Source organism: Helianthus annuus, chromosome 6 (genome assembly GCF_002127325.2).
Source record: "Helianthus annuus cultivar XRQ/B chromosome 6, HanXRQr2.0-SUNRISE, whole genome shotgun sequence".
NCBI lineage: Eukaryota > Viridiplantae > Streptophyta > Magnoliopsida > Asterales > Asteraceae > Helianthus > Helianthus annuus.
Window position 1 is genome coordinate 92,374,467 of NC_035438.2, and position 18,710 is coordinate 92,393,176.

The following is an 18,710-nucleotide window of genomic DNA, read 5'->3' on the forward strand; positions in this document are numbered from 1 at the left end:
ACAGTTGTTTGCACCTTCTAATGCCATTACACAAGCCCAAAAAAGTAAAAAAAAAAAAGAATAATTAAAATCGTCTCAAATTATGGTTAGATTATCACCCAAATGTGACATTGTCAGCTTAGGGGATCATAATTCACATCATACCCATTTGGTGGGCTGGTGGTTAAAGAATTACAAACAGAGGGACTGACCTGCTGTCCTAATGTAAAAAAACGAAAGGATCACTTGATAGCATGTTACAAACAACAAAATTGCTGCCTTTTACCACTGTGATCTTCAACACTCCAATAAATTTCACCATTCCTTTCTGTTATCAGTTTCCACAAAAAGAGTAAAATACACCGGTAACCATACAGGAACAAAAAGAAAAGCAGGTGGTGTGTACCTTTAAACCTATCAATTTTGAGTAACACAATAGAATACATTAGCCCTGAATCATATATTACATTTTGCCTAGTTCTTTTGTATATGACAAGAGTTTTAGTAACCAAAAGGAACCTAAAAATGTCACGTTATCAAACTCAATACCAAACACACACAAACAATAGGTGTAGTATAAGGACAACATCAGAACAGCTCAAACCCCTTTTCAATTCCCTTTCTTTCACCTGATTAAAAGTTGGGCCAACCAGACTATTTCGACCCATACGAAAGCCAAACAGCTCAAGGCCGGTCTAGAAGAGGTTGCAGGGTGAACAACTTCCCAGGGTCCGCTCTCCACAGGGGCCCGAAAGATAACAGTTAATGATGCTGAATTACTCTAATCAACTAAAAGCTAACAGATGTATAGATCGGTTTCTAACATTTTCATTTAGGGCAACAAAAATCTTTGTTGGTGCAGTTGTCTGTCGACTTCATCTTCGTTCGAGTCTTAGTGTAGGGCTGATTGTATAGTGCACGGAAATCGAGGATATGTGAATTAGTGTTGATTCCGCTCGAAATGACACAATGTCATTTCAAGCGAAATCACTTAATATCCTGATTCCGCTCGAAAAGCTAATTGCTGATTCCGCTCCAAAATGTATTGTCTGATTCCGCTCGAAATGCACATGCATGTTCAAGCGGAACCTCAAGCCTATATATAGGCAGTCTCGAGCGAAATCAGGTAGTTCAGTTCTTGTATGTGACGGCGAAGCCCTGCCAAAATGTATTTGAGTCTGTAATCATGTTTAGAAGATCAATAAACAGAGACAAATTAGTATTTTCAATGGGTCTACAAGCTAAACTAAGACAGAATCAATGAATTCTGCCTCTGATTCTGTCTGAGCACTCTTCCGATCGACTCGTTAGGTCGTCTCACGATCCTACATGTGGTATCAGAGCTCAGGAGGAAGAGTTCTTACCGTTTAGCTCGTTTTCGCTGGAATATTCTGATTCCTACACCTTCTTTTCACAATTGTTCAAATTTTCACGGTTAAAATCGGCCAAATTTTTGACATATTGTGTAAAATTGACATTTTACAAACCCTTGAGAGTTTCAGCTTAAAATACTGCTTAAAATTGGTAAAAAATGGCTCGAAACCTGATTCCGCTCGAGTGAGCATTTGGTTGATTCCGCTCGAAATTCTAAGCGGAATCAGGTTGTTCATTTGAAAAATTTTGATTTCGCTCGAACATTTGGAGCGAAATTAAAGTTTTAGACTGAATCTGTGATTCCGCTCGAGGACTCATCCTAATTCCGCTTAAACAGTAGAAGCGGAATCAGTGATTCCGCTCGAATCTTTTGATTTCTCTCGAGACCCATTGTTGATTTCGCTCCAAGGGATTAAAATCTGATTCCGCTCGAGGGTTAAATCCTGATTTCGCTTGAACTGTTATCGTTGTGTGTGACATCTGTGCCTCCAAGACCATCGAACAAATACCAAATCAATGAACTATTGTATTTCATACTTGGAATTTGTATAAATATGTGTATCGTTTGCACATATCAATTCTCGTTCGATTTCAAGCTCTAAATCGCTTTCTGGAAAGTTATACGCAAACTGGTCTGTAAACGCAGTCAGTTTAACGCGACAAACACTCCGGGATAGTGAAATAAGCTTAACATACCTTAAATAACCTTCACATAACTTAGAAATAAGTTTTGGTTGGTTTGGTGTGTCGAAAACAAGTTTGATCAATCGCAAGGACTATTTGTGTCAAACTGCGAAACTATACCAATTCGTATGATGTCAGATAGTCTGGAACTTGATCATAAGCTAAACATACCATAAATAACCTAACCATAGCTTAGAAATAAGCTTTGAGTGGTTCGGTGTGTTAAAAACATGCTTAATTGATCTTTCAGGGACTAAAAGTGTCAAAAACGACGTAAGTTTGCATTTTCGCGCATATCTTAAGTTCTGACCACATCTGGACATCCAAAATTTTTGTACACACTAAAATATTTTTATTTTAGTGATCGGCATGCAAAAATTCCATTCGTCGCTTAATTTGGATTGTTTTTGCGTTCGTTACGATTTCCATCGTAATTTAACGAACAACGCGACCTTACGACCAAACGAGCCGACATCCGAGAGTGTTCCAAGCATATTTTGAGTCCTCTAAACTTTATTGACCTTGTAGAGCCTTGAAAATGGCTTAACGGGGGTCAAAAAGGCCTGAAATGAGCTCAAACACATGCAGGGACCTAATCTGCCAATTTGCAAACTTTGCTGATCAGGGGAGGCCAGCCGGGCCGCGTAAGCCCCCTACCTATCCTCACGCGGGCCGCGTGAGTTGCCCAGTGACCAGAAACTTGAAATTGGCTGCTGTTTGATTCTTTAGGGGCTGTTATGGTAACTTCTTTGTGTGATGGGCAAGTTTGTGTGATCACCAAGGCTCCCAATCAGCTCCTAACACTTGTAGGGTCAAGATTATTCCTTGTTGGCCACACAAACACTTGGAATGATCTTGTGTTCTTCATACAACTATAAATAGTAAAGCCCTCCCTTGTTTCATTTGCTCATTCATTCTTCTCTTCTTCTTCATCTGATTTGGAGAGCTTCCCAAAGTGTTTGGAGCTTTCTAATCTTCTTGGGAACTTGGTTTTCTTGTAGAAAAGATAGCAAGGACCCATTGTGAGCATTCTTTCATTCTTTTTATTGTTTTCCTAGCTTGGAAGTCAAATATAGTTTGACTTTCAGCTTTACCCACGAGTTGGTCAACGAGAAGTTCGTTTGAACTTCGCAACGTGAGCGTAATCACGTTGGTTATAGTCCTTAGTGACTATACCAATTGATTACCACGTTGACTAGGTGTAGTGACGAGTCAAATTTTCGGTCAAAATGCGTTTTAGCACGCATTTTGCGACGGGACTACTATTAGGTATCAAAACACTTTGTTTTGATACCAAATCAGTAGGTTAAACATGCTTTGACATGTTTAACTCTTCACTAATAGTTAGTGCTTGTTTAGAGTCGTAAGTCGAGCAGTCTAAACCACCGCTTAGACTTTCAAACTCGACCCGTTTGGTCGATCTTTAGGATCCGACCAAGCATGGTTAGTGACCATAGATGCATAGGGAATAACCTTCCGAGGTTATACCTTATGGTCACCGAGTTTAAGTAGTTGTATGATAGGTAGATTATATGCCTTAGGTAAATTACCAAAATGCCCTTTTCATGCATAATTGGACTTTAAGCATATGTAACCTAACTTTTGTCACCTAAACTGATTATGCAACCTATTTAAACATGTTTAGGCATATAATACTTGTCATAGGACTAGTTAGACGTCTCGAACGCGCGTTTGCGCGCACGACGCGTTAAAGTGGCGTAAGCTACCTTAATGGGCCGCGATGGGTCGAAAACACATAGGTTAGGTTCCGATTTAGAATGTAGGCTTTGTTAAACCATATCACATGAGTTCCTACACTCATTTGGTTTACAAGACCTCATTATTTCCGATCTTCCGATTTAGGCGTCTGTTGTTTGACTAGCGATCCGATACTAGGTACCACTTGATTCCTTGATTGCCCGAGCATTGATAGTTCACAAAATCAGGGATACCCTACAATCTCAAGTGAGTACATAGTTCCCCTATTTTATTGTTTTCAATTGTTTTGGGGTGATTCATATGTACAAACGAATTTCAAGGTTGTTGGTGCACGAAATGTCTGCTGACTACGTCTTATCAAGTCTTGTGTCTAGATAGGTTAAACAGATGCATAAACATGATTAAAATAGGGTTTGTATAGGTTTTAGAAAGTCTGACCGTTTGAAATAACCCTGTCCGTTTGAGGTCACCTGGCCGTTTGAACATATTGGTCGTTTGAAGCCTGACCGTTTGGGTCTCATTCAAACGGACAGCCAGACATTATAAATAGGTGATGTTCATTTCAAACGGTTAGAGAATATGTATGTGTTTGTGAGTTGAGGTGCTGCTAAAATTTCATCAGAATCATTGTAAAGACTTGCAATCAGTAATAGAAAGAAGAATTGAAAGGATTAAGCTGTTTTTGACTTGGTTTACTCTGTTTCCGCCTTTGTAAACTAAGATGAACTACTTCTACTGACATTTAAGGTCATCGGAACAGTCCTACAAGTGGTATCAGAGCTCAGGACGAGGAGTTCATACCGAATATAGCTTAAAATCGCCGGATTATCTCTCTTCTACCTTTCTTTTCTGTTTTTGAATAGTTGTCACGGTTAAAATGGCTTGAAACGTTCACATATCAAACGAAATTCATTGTTAACTAATCCTTAACAATTTGGAACCAAAATTCGACCTAAAACTAATCGAAATAATCATGACCGTTTGAAACTGTTCGAAGATTAATGACGTCATCCGTTTGAAACTGATCAGTCCGTTTGAAAACCAGTACTATCGTTTGAAAATATACTGATCGTTTGAACGTATCGTTTGAACATAGCCATTCCATTTGAAAAACAAATCTATCGTTTGAAAGTGTTGTATATTCAAACGATCAAGACAGCTATCGTTTGAAAGAAATCAGTTTCGTTTGAAATCAAGTCCCATCGTTTGAAAACTTGAGCAACCGTTTGAATACATTCCGTTTGAAGCTATTGTTATTTCAAACGGACAAGTCTGTTCCGTTTGAATTTGATACTTTACTAAATCAAAATTTTTCTAAGTGTTGTTTGATTTTATAGGTACATACACGATGGACGATATTTTCTTGAATCCGTTCAGCGACATGTACGCATTCACGGGAAGTTCAGGAAACAATGATACGTCGTCGAGTAATACGAACGAGAATCAACCGTAAGAGAAAAAGAAAGAAGCTTGGGAGTCTGAAAGCGCATTTGGAACATTTAACAAACCTCCTAAGCTGATGGCTATAGAAGATTACAGCAGGTGGGCAACAAAGTTCGAAGACTGGTTGATGGCATTCGCTTTTCCCAGCTGGAAGAGTATGAAGAATGGATATGCCGAGGGAAAGAAGAATGGTGAAGCATTGAGATCGGCTGAAGAGATTGAGAGTTTTGTGGCCGAGCAAAAGTGTGTGGCATTATTGTTTTAGTCGGTGCGGGAAGATATCATTTCGCTGATAGATTACTCCAATGCTAAAGATTTGTGGGAGAAACTTGAAAAGAAGTGTCTTGGAAGCAAAGAGATTGTAAAGAATAAAAAGAAACTTCTTAGAAAAGAGTTTGATATGTTTGGTTGCCTTAAAAATGAATCGGTGTGTAAAATGATTGAAAGGTTCGGTCATCTGAAGCTGGAGCTTGCTCGACACAAGATCACGTATTCTGATGAAGAACTAGTTGACAAACTATTTGATTCATTACCAGACGAAGTGGATTGGAGATATTACGCGCTGATGTTGAAGAACACTATTGCTCCTGAAGATTTGACTCTAGATGTGTTGATTGAAAGACTTGAAAGTCATGAGCTAGAACTGAAGAAAACATTTAAAGTCAATAACTCATCTTATCAGCAAAATCTGGATTTGTACTATCCGAAAAGCTTGATGCCGAAAGCTACTTCTCCGAAAACTGCATTTTCTGCTGAGAATGTTTCTCCAGCAAGTAAAGAAAGCCAAAGCAGTCCAAGCAGCGGAAGCCACAGTGGTTATCACAGTGGATCTACGTCTTCTGCAAGTCGTTCTGATGCGAAGTTTTCTTGCAATATCGCGATAGATTTGAAGAACGCACAGAATTTTGATGAGGAGTCGGCTAAGCAACAAATGGTCTTTTTGGCATCTGTGTTGGAATCCTACGAAGGGTTGGTGGCTGGTAAGATCGGGAACACAAATCTGACGAAGGAAGATTACGACCAGATAGACCCCGAAGAAATGGAGCTGATCGACATTCGTTGGGCGATGGCAAGTGATGTTCGACGTGCTCAGCGTTTCATGGAAATTACCGGGAGAAAGACGATCGGTGGTCCGTCTACAAAGTTGGGATTCGACAAATCCAAGGTGACGTGCTTTAAGTGTAAGCAGAAGGGTTACTTCAAGCGGGAATGTAGAAACGCGTACGCTGATGAGTCAGAGAATCTGTTTAGAGACGATTACTACAAAAAGGCAATCTACCATCAAAATAAATCTGAGCCGCCCAGATTGAAACAGTCTGAAGATAACAGAGACAAATCAAGGGCTCTGGCTGTGATTTATGACGATGAGGGGTACGATTGGAGTAAAGAAGTTCTACCAGAGGAAGATGCGGTGGGTTACGCATTCATGGCAAGCAATGATGAACCTATTCCGTGGAAAGACGAGCATACGGAAGAACAGAAGTATAAATACCGGAAGATGATTGCTGAAACCAAGATTATCAGACTTTCTGGTATCTATTTGGAAGCGAGAAGAGCAAATAGATGGGATCCAGATAGAGAATGCTACCTTGATAGGTATGGCAACATCGCGATTGATGATAAAACGCTAGATATCGAAGCCATCATCAAGGAGTACAAAGAAGAAGATGAATACTGGCAGCACAAGTGGTGGGTAACGCCAACTGAGAAGATGATTGAAGAAGAAAAAGAAAAGGAGAGAAAGGAGAAAGAAGAGAAAGAGAAGAAAGAAAAAGAAGATTTTGAGAAAGCAAAGCAAATTGATACTGGCTTGATTGATACTACGCAGGAGTTGACGGAAGAGAACCTGGGAAAGATGACTGACAAAGTGCTGGCCGCGAAAGCACTTGAGGTAGATTCTAAATCTGTGACTGAGTCAAAGGGCCAGGTCAGTCCAAATGTGTCAACAAATGCGTCAGGTAACAAGATTGATGGAAATGCTGACTGCAAAAATTGCACCAAACAATGCAATTTTTGTAGCACTGTCACGTATCTTAACAATGAGAAAATCAAGAATCTGACAACAAAAGTTAAAAGTGTTGAGGATCAGATTCTCGGTCGTGACAAAACTGTAAAAGCTTCAATCGAACGGATCAAAGAATTAACGGCTCAAATTGAACTTGATAAAACTGAACGTGAGAAAATAAAGTGTGAAAATGAAAAGTTAATTCTTGAACACCGTCAGATTTCAGAAAAGTTTGAAAAACTTAAGACTATTGTGAAAGATAGTGATGATCGTAATGGCAAAACGTTTAAAGAAAATGAACATCTAAGAGCTGTGGTAAGAATAAAAGAAGAATCAATTAACAATCAACTAGATGAAATTGCTAAACTGAAACTTAAAGTTCAAGAAGCTGAAATTGAAAATGAAAGAATTCAGTTGAAGTTAAACAGCTATAGCTCAGCAAGCTTTGTTTTGCAGCATATTGTTCCCAAACCTATGGGGAAAAACAAAGCTGCTGAGGATGTGTTTTCTGATGGAACGGGTGTAGGGTTTCACAAAGTTCCACCGCCAATTTTAGACAACTACACGAAAAAGCAGTCTAGTTTGGGGGAAATTGAGGAAGAAAGTGATGTTAAACTTCCTGAGAACATTGATGTCACGTTCACGTCTTCCAATGACGAGGGTGTCCAAAATGATGTGGTGAAAAGTGTGGTTGACAAAGTGCTTAAACCGGATTGTGACACTTCAGAGGAGGATGGGTGTTTCTTGGATAAATACATTCCGAAACAAAAGTCCAAGAACAACTTAGATGAAGAATCAAACCTTGTCATGTACAAGATGATGGGTTCGGATAAGTTGTTTTTGGATTTAGAGTTTCCGATAGAGAATGTAAACTTGAACAAATTGACAAATGTTTTCAAACTTGTTGAAGTCGAGTTGTCAGCAGTGAATAATCTGAGTCGAAAGAAAGATAGGGTTTACAACAAGAAATCTGTTAATCCACCACGTTTTTACAATAACAACATAAACAATTGGCCGGGTGGTTATCAGGGGGGTAAACCATATCAGAAAAGAAATGTTCCAAACAAGAGGTTTGTCGAAAAGAAAAGGTTTGTGAACAGTTCAAGTTCACTTGCTGATGAAGAAAAAGAAATTTTTTCAAAATCTAACAAAGAATTTTTTGAGAAGAGAGCTTCACAGGCTTAGTCTGAAGGCACGAGTCGGGTAGCTGATACTCGTACTTGTTTTAGGTGTGAAAAGGTTGGTCATATTGCACGAAAGTGTACTTGTGTGAAGCCTAAGACTGAAGCTGTGAAAGTTCAACAGAAGAAGGTTGTTGAGAAGAAGAATGTTAAAATTGATAACATCAAAGTGAAAAATGAACCCGTAAAGAAGTTGGTAACTAAAAATGACACAGTTTACAAACGGGTTGCATTAACTCAACAGGTGTGGAAACCTAAAATTGAATCAAAAGTTGAGAAGAAAGTTTCAACTTCTGAGGTGAAAAAGGCTGAAGAATCAATTACGGTTGATTATGATGCAAATTTTCCACCTCTCAAGGCTGAAAATTTCAAAATTCAAATTGCGAGAGTCAAGGTTACACCTAAGGCTGATGAAGCCTGGGTGGACACCATGTTTGATTAAACAGTTTGAATTGCCGGAGCTTCCTGGATTGCGAAGCATGAATCGGCATTTTTCTTGAAGTTGTTTAAATGATGATTTGTTATGTGCAGGATCTTCCAAAACTTGTATCTAGGTGGATAATGGATAGTGGAGCGTCAAGGCATATGACAGGGAAGATTGCGCTGCTGTATGATGTGAATAACATTAATGGTGGTTATGTGGGTTTTGCGGGTAATCAAGGAGGAAGGATCATAGGTGAAGGAACGTTGTCAAATGGCGTTATAACGTTTGAGAGAGTTAACTACATCGCTGAGTTGGAGAACAACCTGCTGAGTATCTCCCAGATTTGTGACAGGATGTATACTACTCATTTCACTGACAAAGAATGTTTGATCTTGAAACCGGGATTTGTGATACCTGAAGAGTTGATCATCATGAGGGCACCAAGAGTCAACGATCTGTATGTGTTGGACATGAGCGTTGCTACTACAACCACGGGTCAGGCTCATTGTTTTGTGTCCAGAGCAACAGAAAAAGAGTCGAGGTTATGGCACCGAAAGATGGGGCATATTCACTTAAGGAAAATGAATCACTTGGTGCATAACGATTTAGTGACAGGAGTGCATGTCAAAGGTTTTCATTTGGAAGGGGAGTGCATAAGTTGTGTCAAAGGTAAACAGAAGAAAAAGTCACACCTTACAAAGCAAGTCAATTCAGTTTCAAGACCATTGGAACGACTTCACATGGATTTGTTTGGTCCAGTGAATGTCAAGAGTATAACAGGAGATTCCTACTGTTTGGTCGTGACTGATGATTACTCCAGATTTTCTAGGGTTATGTTTTTGAAATCCAAAGACGAAACGTTTGACAGCCTAATGGCATTGTTTAAAAGAATTGAGAATTTGTACCAGAGGCCAATCTGTAGAATTCGTAGTGATAATGGTACTGAGTTCAAAAACAGTAAGATGGATGAATTTTGTGACGAACGAGGTATACTGCATGAGTTTAGTGCTCCGTACACTCCGCAGCAGAATGGAGTTGCAGAACGCAAAAATCGGACGCTAATCGAGACAGCCAGAACGATGCTTGTAGATTCTAAGTTACCAATTAATTTCTGGGCTGAAGCTGTTTCTGCTGCATGCTATACTCTCAACAGAGTTCTTACTGTGAAGAAGTTCAACAAGACGTGTTTTGAGCTACTCAATAAACGCAAGCCGAATTTGAAGTATCTAGAACCGTTTGGGTCACCCTGTACGGTGATAGAGCCTAATGGAAAGTTTGGTTCGAAGAGCATTGAGGGAATCTTTGTTGGTTATTCAAGTCCTATGCGACGTGTCTTCGTTCCAAGTGAGAAGCGGATTATTGAAGCAGCGAATGTTGAATGTCAAGGTTACACTATGCCGCCACAGAATCCTGGTGATTCATGGCGTTATCATTATGAAAAACTTTGGGATTCATTTGACATGAGAGAAGAATCAGAGGAAGAAGAAGATTTCTTTGATGAGCTGGATATTTTGCAAGAGTATGAGTCGCAGCTCAGGTTCCCAGCGGAGTATTCTAGAAGACCTCGGGAAACTCCAAACGACGATGAAGCAGGTCCTAGTAATGCTGGTGAACATAATGATGAAGTTGCTCCTGGTAATCAGTCGGAGGTGAATGATGATCAAGAAGCTGATAACATGCCAGTATTTGATCATGGTGATTCAGATCTTGAGGGGGAGCAGATCCAGTTGTCAAGTCAAACAAACCAAGTTGGTAAACAAGATGCAGAGCAGAATGTTACTAATCTGGAGGGAAATGTAGATGTTCCAAGTGAAGTGATGCCGCGAACTCTTTCTTATCATCCAGAGGAGTTGATCATAGGAGAATTGCAATCGGGCGTTCGCACGAGACGTCAAATTGACCAGGGCTTAACATGTTTTTATTCTACAGTAGCACCTTTACAAACTGAATTTTCATTAAGTTGTTTTATCTCGCAGGTCGAACCGAGAACTTACAAAGAGGCGCTTACTGAAGACTCTTGGGTCATAGTAATGCAAGAAGAGTTAAGTCAGTTTGAAAAGTTGGGGGTGTGGACGTTAGTTGATTTGCCGGATGGTCAAAGGAAAATCAATACAAAATGGGTTTTCAAATGTAAGAGGGACGACAGAGGAGTGGTTGTAAGGAACAAAGCTCGACTCGTTGTTCAGGGCTTTAGTCAACAGGAAGGGATTGATTTTACCGAAGTCTACGCTCCTGTAGCTCGTCTAGAGGCTATCAGAATTTTCCTAGCATTGTACATAGTTATGCTTTCAGAAAATACAAAAACAGTAAAAAATGCAAAAATACAAAAACATGATAAAATCTAAAAAGAGCTTGTGTATATAGGGAAAATGATAGTACATCAGCTAGACAATTACAGTATGCTAAAGATTTGGAAAGACAAAATGAGTTAAACAGTCTCACTAACGATGTGTCGATAGGTTTTCGTACATTTAGTAAATTTATTCGGGATATAAACCTAAAATTTCAAACTGGGGAAATTCGTGGGGAACACTACTTGGATATATAGGTAACCCCTGAAATCTCGTTTGAAAGGTCTCGTATTCTGACATACTAGGTGTTTATACTCTATGATGTCTGGGGTATTATTCCGGGACTTCTGCTGAACGGTAGTTCTGACCTAGTCCTTGGCTAATACTTTATCCAAAATGCTTGAAATATAGCATAAAGCCCTCAGCTGATTAGACAATAAAATTGATAATCATCTGTTGTAGCTGAAAAGATCCTCTAAAGGGGACATACTGCAAAGTCGAAACTGATATCTCTCTGCTGAACGGAAGTTCTGACCTGAGATCCCTCAGTTCTCGCATTTAACCCCTAATTTATGCACAGACATCATTGTAGTATTCTTGCCTGTAAGACTGAATATTGGGATTCTGGATACGGGAGTATATTCAAGAGGTGGGACACATGAATTGATCTAAGTTCTAAGACACTTAAACGGTATCTTGAATAGATTGAAGTTTGTGTGAGAATTTAAGATGGATCAGTATATCGACAATCGAGGTGAATTGTTTAAGTCTGAGTATGTAATGCAGCTTAATGGTACTAGTAATTTGTCTGAAAAACTGATATGATTCCCTGACACGCTCGCCAAAAATAAATTTGTAAATAGTTTACTTTCTGCAATTTAAGTTTTCTGTTATTTCATTTTTAGTCTAGATCACATTAAAATCCAAAAAGATTTTGTTTCTGCTTTATTTTTAGACAAACCAGAGTGGAAAGTTGATTGTCGGATTCTAGAAAGATGAAGCAGATGCAGTAGATTCTGAGCTGAAGAATGAGGAGAGCTTACATTGTTGGAAGTTGAACTGTTTCAAAGACAAAAACAAGTTCATTAACTTGATACTTGTTATTTTTAGAAAAAGTTGAAAATGATTTTACTAAATCAGTTTGATTCGTCAAAAGATCAACCAGGGTCATTAAATTGAACTTGGTAGATAAATCAAGTAATCAGGGTCATTAACTTGAACTTGAATACTTGAGTGGATTTCTAGAGCTGATTGAATTTGTGTTTATTGTTTGAAAAGATAAAGTCTAATGTTATTGGTTGAGTAACAGGTTTGGAGATTTCATTATTCTCACGGAAGCTAATTGTCAAAGCTTGAACCAGAAACCTCAGATCCCAGCATACTGAGAGGGGGAGTCTGTGAAAGGGGGAGTCTGGATCAACATCCAAAGGGAAGATTTGTCACACCCCGACCGCGTATAACATGCAACCGCGGCGGAAAACGTCGGGGAGTGTTGTGAACAGAATTAATTTGTTTCATAACCATGGCATACAAAGTTGTATTTTATATATAAACAAGAGTAGTACATTGTTTCAAAACAAGAAATACCAAGTTCATAACATATTTATACTAGCCTATCTTCATTGTTAGGCTCTAAGGCACAGGTCCGCCCTAGTTTCGTGTTCATCGTCCTATGGAACAGCTCCTGAAAACACATGTGAAAGTAGGTACGTCAGCATAAAAATGCCTGTGAGATACATAGTTTTTGTGAAAATGGGATTCATGACTTGTGTTTAAAGAATGTTTAATAACAGTCAGTCATGAACCTTGTAATTTGTCTTGCTTTGTAAACCATTTGAAAAACGATAACATCAAAGGATATGTATAAATAAGTGCAAGGTTAAATGAATAACCAAGTAAAATGAGTTGAATAAGATAAGTTGTTTGTGAAAATAATGTCTTGTGAAGAATATGTTACTTATGTAAAATGTAATGTGTCTAAACTGAAATGACTTAGATAACGCCACGATATGTAATATTATACAAACATTTATATATAGGAAGTACCAGCGGCGTATCCACCATGTTTGTATCATATTACACACGCCACGTTACTTAAATCATTTACCCAAACCAATCCACCATGTAAATTGTTCATGTGTAAACCAAATGTCAAGTGTTATTGTGTAAACCATGTCAAATGTTTATGTTCAAATGTAAACCACCAAATGTGTATGTCAATGTCAACGTGTTTATGTTCAATGTAAATCATGTAATGTGCATCCCAAAATGTATCATGTATGGTAAGCGAAATGTATCAACTTAAACCATTTGTAAAATGCACAAAACAAGTCGTTGAAGTAACACGTGGTTTAAATCAACGTTATGTTCTGTGGAAAAATGCATGCTCTATTGATATTAACATTTATGCGGTATTGTAAACTATGCATACATCCAAGCCTTGAGACTGCGGCGATAAACCCTTAAACAAATTAAAGGTTTATCTAAGTTATGTATATCGAATTCGGTCACTCCTTCCAGTCCTATCAAACCCAGGACTTCAGGAAATGGGAGTTGTCAATTCCTATGGTACCACTACCTACTAACGAACGGCGTAGCTAATGTTAATGAATGTATTGTCCCATGTTAAACAAACCAAATGTCATAACAAAATGAAGGCATGTGATGTAAACAATTGTACTAAGTATGCTAAGTAAACATACGAAGCAGAAATGTTCATGTAAATCAATGTGCCCATATGCTGAGTAAACATATGCAGCAGAAAATGTTCATGTAAATCAATGTGCCCATATGCTGAGTAAACATATGCAGCAGAAATGTTCATGTAAATCAATGTGCCCATATGCTGAGTAAACATATGCAGCAGTAATGTTCATGTAAATCAATGCACTAAGTACGCACACAATGGGCATACATAGCATAAAATGTAATAAAATCGTGTACTATAATGTACTAACAACATAGCAGGCATATGATGTGAAAACATGGAAAGCATGAATGTAACAGATAGGCACATGTGTTTCACCCCAAAACAGTTTGGAAAACAGTAAAAGAGGGGTTCAATGTACTCACCTGAGATTGCTTTGAGTTCCTTGTATAATAACCAGATAGTGCTAAAGATCACGGAATATCAACGGCACCTAATAGGTAGCTTATGTTAATATACCGGACCAAATCGGAAGGATCGGACAGTACGCGGGTTCGAAAACCAAACGAGTATGGAGACTCGTGTAATATGGTTTAACAAAGCCTACATACTAAAATGAAACTAATCCTAAGTGCTTACGGTCCATCACGACCTGTTTAGGTAGCTTATGCTACCCTAACGCGTCGTTCGTGTAGAACGCGTTCGGAACGCCTAACATCGTGACCACAAGGTATAACCTCGGAAGGTTATAGCTATGGTCACCTAATGTGTTTGGTTGGATCCTAAAGATCGACCAAATGGGTCGGGTTCGAAAGTATAAGCGATGGTTTAGATCGCTTACCTTACGACCCTATATAAGCACTATACTAAACGTGACGAGCTAAGCATGTTAGAACATGCTTAACTAAGTTTAGAAAACAGGTTTGACATCAAAACAAACGGCTTTGATGCCCACGAGTAGTTTGGTTACAAAATATGCAAGAATGCACATTTTGGCCGAAACTACGACTCGTCACTGAGCCTAGATAACGTGGTGATCAGTAGGTATGGTCACTATGGACCATAACCATCGTGATCACGCTCACGTTATGAAGTTCCATGAACTTCGCGTCGACCATAAGCTGGTCAATGCAGAAAGTCAACAAAACGTTGACTTTCGGACTCGAAAAGCGAATAAAAGAGCGAAAGAAGACTTACGGAGGGTCCCCGAGTGCTAATCTAGATCAAATAGCTCAGGTATGAAACAATGGTTCCAACTTAGAGCTTTAGATCTGATTCTTGTGGGTTTTTACACAAAAAGGGGGGGTATTTATAGGAAAAGTGGAACCGTTAGGATCGTTTATCGAATATCGTGCCGCGATCTCGAGCGTACACTTGTCAAATTCTTGTGGTAAGTCAGATATTGGCTCTTGGCTCTTAATAGGGTGAAAGGGCATCGCCCCTTGATCGAACGAAAGGCCAAACTGCATTAAATGCAGAATATTTTCTGTCAGACACCCTCACGTGGCCCGCCTCAACATGCAGGCAGAACTCACGCGGGCCGCCTGGCCCCTTCTGATCTGCACCAAGTTTCAGAAATTACAGTTTTGGTCCCTGTTGCGTGTTTAAGCCATTTCCGACACTTTTAAGGCCCGTAAAGCCAACTTTAAGGCCCTAAAATGATGCCTAAACATTGTGGACATGAAACATACTCAAAAATGTTCCGGATGTTGGTTCGTTTGGCCGTACGATCGCGATGTTCGCTTAATTACGACGGAATGCGCATAAGCGCGACAGACGATCCAAATGACGCGACGAATGGATTTTTCTCATGCTAAACACTAAGGCATAATATAAGCATGCTTACATAAATTTTTGGATGTCCGGATGTATTCAGAATGTAAGTTATGCGCAAAAGTGCAAACTTATGCACTTTTTGACACTTTTAGTCCCTGAATGATCCAAAAGTTTGTTTTAGCATACCAAACCTTTCAAAGCCTATTTCTAAGCTATGTAAAGGATATTTATGGTATGTTTAACTTATGGACATGTTCCGGAATGTTCGTTACAGTTCAAATTGGCATACTTTCACAGTTTTGTCAAGTTTAGTCCCTGTAAGCGAATTAACTTGTTTTTGCTATACCAAAGCCTTCAAAACTTATTTCTAAGTTATGTAAAGGTTGTTTAAGGTACGTTGAGTATATGTTGATGTTCCGGAGTATTTGTCGTATTAAACTGAGTACGTTTACGCACCAGTTTGCGTATAATTCTCTTAGAAAGCGATGTAGAGTTTGAATTTGAACAAAAGCCAAAACATGAAAAATGTAAAATACAACCAAACAAACATTGGGATCAAATAACATTATTTTATTGATACTTGAACTGTTCACAATGATTACAAGCACAAATGTTTCAAGATTGAAGATGGAACTAGGAAAAGATTTTGAACCTGTGAAGATTGAGTTGATACAATGAAGAGACAAAGTTGGAGAAAAGACCAAGACTAAAGACTCAGGCGCTAAAGACTACGTCAACATCCAAGGGGGAGTCTGTTGGTGCACGAAATGTCTGCTGACTACGTCTTATCAAGTCTTGTGTCTAGATAGGTTAAACAGATGCATAAACATGATTAAAATAGGGTTTGTATAGGTTTTAGAAAGTCTGACCGTTTGAAATAACCCTGTCCGTTTGAGGTCACCTGGCCGTTTGAACATATTGGTCATTTGAAGCCTGACCGTTTGGGTCTCATTCAAACGGACAGCCAGACATTATAAATAGGTGATGTTCATTTCAAACGGTTAGAGAATATGTATGTGTTTGTGAGTTGAGGTGCTGCTAAAATTTCATCAGAATCATTGTAAAGACTTGCAATCAGTAATAGAAAGAAGAATTGAAAGGATTAAGCTGTTTTTGACTTGGTTTACTCTGTTTCCGCCTTTGTAAACTAAGATGAACTACTTCTACTGACATTTAAGGTCATCGGAACGGTCCTACAAAGGTTTAAATGAGGATTTCAAAAACGATGGTTTATACTAAACTAATAACGATTTCAATAAGGTGAACAAGACTTGTTGGTTGTATTTACATAACAAATGACATTCATTAGCTCTGATCAAGCCGACCAGTATTAGGTTATGGTACCATAGGATCTGACAAATCCCGTTATCAGACTACACCCATTGTTATGTGTGGGGGTTATGTAGATAGTGACCGAATCTGTTATTGTTAACTTACCCTTTGGTGGTTTGTTAATGCAAGAAACGAGTTAGACGAGTCACAAAGGTTTAAATGTTGTTAGCAAGATGACCAAAAGTAGTTTCACTATTAAAACGAATACGATTTTGGGACGAGTTAAACAATTTGAAACGAGATACACGATTTGAAACGAGTTAGACGAATTAAACGATTGGTTTTGGGTAGTGATTAGATAATGGGACGGGTGTAGTATGATAGAATCATGGTAGATACGCCGCTGGTACATCTTATATATAAGTGCTTCTATCATATTACATTGTGTGTCATTATTTAGTTCACTGGGGAAACGATTTTGAAACGATGTCACACAACGAGGTTTTCAAAACGATATGAACCATACGAGTTTTATTAACGAGTTTTTACGAGATGTTTACAAGTTGTTATACTAAGACAAATGTTTTTGAGTTAAGAGTCATGGCTACGAGATTTTATAAACTATAACCAATTTGATTTGAGTTGGTTAATTATGTTGCAATACACTTTTCTAAACGAGGTTTGTATTTTGACTCATGTAGTCTAACGAGATACTGCAACATATAAACAAGCCATGAATCCGATACTCCCATAAAACCTATGTACTCGCCAGCATTTCTTTGCTGACTTTACTTTTTACATATGTTTCAGGTGGTATTGCTTGATGTTGCTTGCTAGGAAGCTTGTGTCACATAGGACCTGGACGAGGCCTTAGTGATTTAAAAACAGTTATAAACAATATGTAGTTTGTTTGTTTTGAGTTAAAGACAATGTACATTACATAATAATTCAATAAAACAAAACATTTGGTTACCATGGTTGTGAAACAATAATTCTGTTGCAACACTCCCCGACGTTTCCGCCACGGTTTGTTGTTTTAACGTTGTCGGGGTGTGACATTGTGCAACCCAAGACAGATAATCGGTCCAATCATCATATGTTGTTACTTAATATTTTCAGCTGAGTGGTTTATTTGGTCCAATCACAGTTCAATTAAAATTCACAATCAATACATTTGCATGTGTTTCTCGATCAAATAAAATCAATTAAATCTCATTTGACCGAAAACAAAGGAAACTGTAAAAGCTTTGACTGTTGTGCACATGTTGTAGTTGGTTCAATGCATGTAAAGGTCCAATGAGAGAATACTAAGATCTTGAATCACAACTTGAACAACAAACGACCCAATAGAAATAAACAAACAATTAAAATTTGTCGGCCCAAGATACAAAGCAACTAATTAGATAAAGCGGTCCAATCACATCCACTTATACGGGCGGCCCAATCATATTATTAGTGATCTAATAAAGTGAGTTATATGAAAATTGAATGAAGGCCTAATCAGATGTTGTTGCTTGATATAATGATGTCGGATTAGTGGATCTTGTGGCCCAATCAGTTGATTGTTAGTGATTGAACTAATCTTGTTGTTTATTGGTTGCAGGTGATTCAAGGTGATTTCGTTTGAGCAGGATAATTTCGTTTGAAAGTAATCTTGTTTGTGTTTTCACTTGAAAAAGGACTGTCTCGATAAACGTGTTTTCGAATCATGGATTTAAATTTCTTTAATATGTCTAATGAAATAATTAATAGAATAAATGTATTAAAGAAAGAATTTGACTCGTTTACAGGTTGTCGAAAAGAAAGTACAAAGAGTATCATTGAGAGGTATAGCCATCTTGTTCGCTCAATGTCTGACAAGGGTATTCAGAAAAGTCCAAATGAATGGGTTGAAAGATTAGCCAATGCCATACCT